The sequence below is a fragment of the Bombina bombina genome, chromosome 4 (genome assembly GCF_027579735.1).
Source record: "Bombina bombina isolate aBomBom1 chromosome 4, aBomBom1.pri, whole genome shotgun sequence".
Taxonomy (NCBI): domain Eukaryota; kingdom Metazoa; phylum Chordata; class Amphibia; order Anura; family Bombinatoridae; genus Bombina; species Bombina bombina.
The window spans coordinates 115,449,098-115,455,599 of record NC_069502.1 but is presented as its reverse complement, the minus strand read 5'-3'; the positions used below and the strand labels follow the sequence as shown (position 1 = coordinate 115,455,599).

Here is a 6,502-nt window from a genome sequence, read left to right as displayed (position 1 = left end):
TTTTATGGCAGGTCTAAATTTTAATTAAACTCCAGTCACCACTGTACCCTATGGTTCCTCCTTTCTCGTCTGCCTTGGTCGAATGACTGAGTATGATAGGTGAGGGGAGGAGCTATATAGCAAGCTCTGCTGGGTAATTCTCTTGCAGTTTCCTGTTAGGAAGAGAAATATTCCATAAGTAATGGATGACCCGTGGACTGACTACACTACAGGAGAAAGGAATTTATCAGGTAAGCATAAATTATGTTTTCAACAAAGAATAACATGAGAATTTAGCAAATTTGATAATATAAGTACATTTGAAAAAACTTGTATGCTCTGCCTGAATCATGAAAGAAAATGTTTGGGCTTCATGTCCCTTTAAACCTATGTTTATCATAAACAATTCCTAAAAAAAAAAAGTTTTGAAATATTTTATTTCTAAAAGTCAGCAATGCTCTAACAAAACACATTTGTCATAATGAATATTTGCAGAGTGCTCCTAATTGTTTAGTAGTAAATTCAGCACTTTTAATTTCAGAACTAGAACTTGGCTATCAGTCAGCTTTATCTGCCATTAAGCAAAATAACATTTTGACTGAGAATTGTTGCTGGGTTGAATGTCGTTTTCTTTCATATCCACTCCCTGGAAGGAAGAAAAAAAAAAAGGGTAAATACAATAAATTGATAAATATAAGAGTAGTCATCAAGCTGTGTTTCTGCATCTTTTTGTTAGCAAGTACCCCTACAGGTATAAAGTCTTTCATAAGTACCTTTTATTTAGAAACTCCCATACAACTAAGAGCCAGATTAAAAGTGGAGTGTTAACTGCGCGCTTCGGATTGCGCTTGTGTTATGAGTTCAAAGTAAACTGTTTTTGCTTGCGTGCTAACCCAACGAGAGCAGAAAGACGAAATTAGAATATTGCATGCACATTCATGTATCCCCCCCATAGAAGTTAATAAAGAGAATAAAACGGAAAAAACAACCTACTTGTGTGCAATCCAAATTGCATATTTTCCTGTGCGCTAACCTGACATGAAAATAATATTGTAATGGAAGCTTCTGTTACTTTTGTACTTGGAGAGGAATGCAGGCCAGCCTCCTCCCCACCGACTATGGACTCTGGAACTTGAGGGGATTCTATGATTTGGGAGGCAGGTGTTCAGAGTACATTTGGGGTACTTTTACCCTGGATTCAGGTTTACCCCTTTCCACGAATTCCCAGAGACTCTAAGGACTGAAGGGCCTTGAAGATTTCTGTGTTTTGTTGGAGTATAAGGTGACAGCCCAATCCAGCATTGTCTGCTGCAAACCCCCCCCCCCCCCCAGACTCAAAATGTTGAAACCTCCTGCTCTAATGCTGGGACCCCCTGTTGTTATCTAGTCTAGGTGTGAAGTATATTTTTGTTATTGTGTGAGTCATCCATTGTCCCTTTGTAAGTCAGGATGTGATTAGAATCTTGTTTTAACAAACCATTGTCTGATGTTTGTCTCATTGTATAATATTTGTTTCTATTGATTATGTAGTAACTACCCCCATTTGTTGGAAATGTATAAAAGTTGTGTTTTCTGTGCAATAAAGCAGTTCCTATTTTGACCCTCAAGCATTCAGTCTTGGCTAATGTTCTTGGGGGTAGCTATAACAACTAGCAGCGGCTGTTATTCTAATAGCGGCAGGTATCCAGTGGAGGTACATGGGTTGGCGTTTGGTGGGAGGAAGCTGACTTTAGCGGGTATACCCAGTCTGGGGTACCGAGACCCGCTACAAATATATATATATATATATATATATATATATATATATATATATATATATATATATATATATATATATAATGGTAGTTTGGTACAAAATATATATATATATATATATATATATATAAAGGGTGGAACTCTCCAGCACGGTAAGATCTCTCTCATTTATGCATGTGAAGCAGAGATAAGCCCAATGCAATATAGTACTGCATGATATGAGAGTTATGTTACTTACACTTTATGCATTGCATTTTATATTACTATACATTTCAGTTTGGGTCCTTTCAGTATTATTGCATTTAAAATTATAGTAAATTCTAGAGTTTCTAAAATGCTAGGATTTACCAGTGCAACAAATAAAGGGGACTTTTAGTCATGAAGTATAAAATACTTCATGCTGAAAGTATCTTTATTTGTCTGCAGCCTTCGCCACGCTGAGCGCCTCAGGCCACCCACAGCAGAACGCTATTTTTCAGTGCGGTGATGTTTCCACCTCTTAGCTAAAAGCAGTGCGGGCTAGCTGGCATCATGCCGGATAGCTTGCATGCTATTGGCTAAAATCATCTCAGTGATAAAATAGCGTTCTGCCGTGGGCTGCCTGAGCAACTTTCAATATTTAGTATTTTATACTTCATGACTGACAGTCCCTTTTATTTGTTGCATTGGTAAATCCTAGCATTTCACAAAGGCTAGGATTTACTATCCCTTTAAGCTTTGCACTTTCTCATTTGTAAATTAATACATTTAAATTTTGACCCGCTACAATTGGCTGGCAGCGGTGGGATCTGCTTCCTCCTTATGGAGCAGTTCCAAACTACCAGTGGGACCTCAATGGAAATGGAGGCTGAATTCCAGTGGAGATTGCAGGCAGTGCTGGCCCAGTTTGATGGCCCTGTCTTGGCAGAAGGCAAACTGGCCTGGAAGGATATAGTTCGATGGAATCTCTGGCACGAGGCTCTCCAGTTCGAACAAGACTAACAGGGGAAGTCCCTTCCTACTTCAGAGCAGCAATACTGGCTCCAGATGGATCTACGAATGCCATTCCTGGGAAAGCAGCCCTGGGAGGAATGATTGGACGGATTGGTCCAGACAGAGATGGAGGTGGATGAAGGGTACCGGGCACTGCGGTGGTATGTGGCCCAGGTGTGTCCGGAGATGGAGACGGATGATCCTACAGAGGGCTATGACTATGGCGGCCCAGGATTGCTATTTGAAAGTCTCACACAGGACCCCCACTGCGGGAGTACGGCAGAGTGGCATCAGGAGGACATACTGGAACACAGAGAGCTGAGGCTGAACCTTACAGAAGTACCAGGACTGAGAGACAATCTTTATTGCCTAGCTGCCCACGAGTGGGAGCTAGAAAAGGCATATAAAAGGCTGTTAGATATCGTTCAGCAGCATGTCTCAGAGCCTGAAGAGGGCTATGATGCAGCGATCGGGGATTTATTGGACTTTTCCTCAGAGGAGTGGCAACCGTTAATGAGCTACCCTGAGCTGCTAGACCATGATCAGCAGCCTGGCCCTGAGCTTGCCACACCAGTAGAAGCGCTGGCAACAGGGCAGGGCACCAATGGCCTCTGTCCAGCACCTGTGATATCTCTGGAGTCCCAGGGAGAGGAGGTGCCGACCTCTCTCCACAGCAGCAGAGTCAGTTCCAGGGAGAGGAGGTAGCTGACCTATCTCCCCAGCGGCAGAGCGGTTTCCAGGGAGAGGAGGTAGCCGACCTCTCTACACAGTGGCAGAGTGGTTTTCAGGGAGAGGAGGTAGCCGACCTCTCTCCCCAGCGGCAGAACCAGTTCCAGGGAGAGGAGGTAGCCGACCTCTCTCCACAGCAGCAGAGCGGTTTCCAGGGAGAGGAGGGTAGCCGACCTCTCTCCACAGTGGCAGAGCGGTTTTCAGGGAGAGGATGTAGCTGACCTCTCTCCACAGCAGCAGAGTCGGTTCCAGGGAGAGGAGGTAGCTGACCTCTCTCCCCAGCAGCAGAGCGGTTTCCAGGGAGAGAATGTAGCCGGCCTCTCCCCACAGCAGGAGAGTCAGTTCCAGGGAGAGGAGGTAGCTGACCTCTCTCCACAGCGGCAGAACCAGTGCCAGGGAGAAGAGGTAGCCTTCCTCTCTCCACAGCGGCAGAGCCAGTTCCAGGGAGATGAGGTAGCTAGCCTCTCTCCCCATCAACAAAGCAGTGCCCAGGGAGAGGAGGTAGCTGACCTCTCTCCCCAGCAGCTTAGCGTGTTCCAGGAAGAGATCAGCATTCTCACTCCCCAGTGGCAGTGGCCAAAAACAAAAATGGAAGAAAGTTTTGGGCTGGGCCAACCGACTAACACAGTTCCAAACCAGTGGGTGGTCTGGTACCTGGTTAGTCTACCCCAGGGGGGGAAGAAATGTAACGGAAGCTTCCGTTACTTTTGTACTTGGAGAGGAATGCTGGCCAGCCTCCTCCCCACCGACTATGTACCCTGGAACTTGAGGGGATTCTATGATTTGGGAGGCGGGTGTCCAGGGTACATTTGGGGTACTTTTACCCTGGATTCAGGTTTACCCCGTTTCCACGAATTCCCAGAGACTCTAAGAACCAAAGGGCCTTGAAGATTTCTGTGTTTTGTTGGAGTATAAGGTGACAGCCCAATCCAGCATTGTCTGCTGCAAACTCCCCCCCCCCCCCCCCCGACTCAGAATGTTGAAACCTCCTGCTCTAATGCTGGGACCCCCTGTTGTTATCTAGTCTAGGTGTGAAGTGTCATTTTGTTATTGTGTGAGTCATCCATTGTCCCTTTGTAAGTCAGGATGTGATTAAAATCTTGTTTGACTAACCATTGTCTGATGTTTGTCTCATTGTATAATATTTGTTTCTATTGATTATGTAGTAACTACCCCCATTTGTTGGAAATGTATAAAAGCTGTTTTCTTTGTAATAAAGCAGTTCCTATTTTGACCCTCAAGCATTCGGTCTTGGCTAATCTTCTTGAGGGTAGCTATAACAACTAGCAGCGGCCGTTATTCTAATAGCGGCAGGTATCCAGTGGCGGTTCATGGGTTGGCGTTTGGTGGGAGGAAGCTGACTTTACCGAGACCCGCTACAAATATATATATTTATATATATATATATAATGGTATTTTGGTACAATATATATATTTATACCTATATATATATATATATATATATATATATATATATATATATATATATATATATATATATATATATATTTAAAAAAAAAGGGTGGAACTCTCCAGCACGGTAAGATCTCTCTCATTTATGTATGTGAAGCAGAGATAAGCCCAATGCAATATAGTATTGCATGATATGAGAGTTTTGTTACTTACACTTTATGCGTTGCATTTTATATTACTATACATTTCAGTTTGGGTCCTTTCAGTATTATTGCATTTAAAGTCATAGTAAATTCTAGAGTTTCTAAAACGCTAGGATTTACCAGTGCAACAAATAAAGCATGCTGAAAGTATCTTTATTTGTCTGCAGCCTTCGCCACGTTGAGCACCTCAGGCCACCCACAGCAGAATGCTATTTTTCAGTGTGGTGATGTTTCCACCTCTTAGCTAATAGCCGTGCGGGCTGGCTGGCATCATGCCGGATAGCTAGCATGCTATTGGCTAAAATCATCTCAGTGATAAAATAGCGTTCTGCCGTGGGCTGCCTGAGCAACTTTCAGCATTTAGTATTTTATACTTCATGACTGACAGTCCCTTTTATTTGTTGCATTGGTAAATCCTAGCATTTCACAAAGGCTAGGATTTACTATCACTTTAAGCTTTGCACTTTCTCATTTGTAAATTAATACATTTAAATTTTGATCTAGCAGGGATTTTACACATTCTGGTTATGCTTTGAAAGTTTCTGTGTTACTTTAATAACTTGGGATCATACTTTGTATAAAATTACACTGCACTTTGTATTTTCTCCATTGTAAACTAACAGTTTCAGAAAGTGGGAGGGAGATGGCAGTTCCCAGGGTATTCAATATTCCAGATTGGAAGACAGCACAACTTGTGTATGGGGCACGGAAGTCGGTTTGCCAAGTCATAATAATGCTTCAAAATCCACACAGTTTCCAGACTCCAAAGTTTTTTTAAAAAGACCTTTAATTTACAACTGGGTCCATACGAGCAAACAAACAACGTTTCAGGCCTGCAATAGGCCCTAAGTCATGAGGTTGAATGCCTAATCTTGAAGCACAAAGGTTTTACTGACTCAGTTATTGATACTCTGCTGCAACCCAGAAAGTCTTTCACCCAAACAATTTATCACAAATTTTGAAAGGTATATTTTGATTGGTGTTCTTCCAGAGGTTTTTTCTAACATTCCTTTAAGATTCCTAGAATCCTTCAGTTTTACAAGATGGTCTTGATAAGGGGTTGTCTGCTAACTCCTTAAAAAGACAAATTTCTGCTTTATCTTTTTTCATAGGGGTTAGCCAAGCTTCCAGATGTTCAAACCTTTGCCCAGGCGTTAGTGAGAATTAAGCCAGATGTTTGGCCTATCTCTCCGGAATTTGAATTTAGTTATTTTATCTCCTTTTCTGGTTTTTCATAAAGATAATACGGTGCTTCAGTCAAAATATGATTTCCTTCCAAAAATTGTTTCCTCAGAAAATATCAACCATGAGATTGTTCTTTCTTCATTGTGCCCATATCCTTCTAAGGAATGGCTTCTTCATAATCTTGATGTTGTTAGAGCATTAAAAATGTATGTTCAAGCTACTAAGGAGTATAGACAAAGTTCTAGTTTATTTGTTCACTATTCTGG

At 42.2% G+C, this 6,502-nt stretch overlaps 1 protein-coding gene across 2 annotated transcripts in view; it reads right to left on the bottom strand.

Moving 5' to 3' along the window:
• Positions 1–399: 399 nt before the first annotated feature.
• Positions 400–6,502, bottom strand: part of SLC25A27 (solute carrier family 25 member 27) — an 82,739-nt gene continuing 76,636 nt past the window's right edge. For both annotated transcript variants that reach the window (XM_053709603.1, XM_053709604.1), the window contains one exon: positions 400–625. The gene's annotated coding sequence lies outside the window, so the exon portion shown is untranslated. The remainder of the gene's footprint in view (positions 626–6,502) is intronic.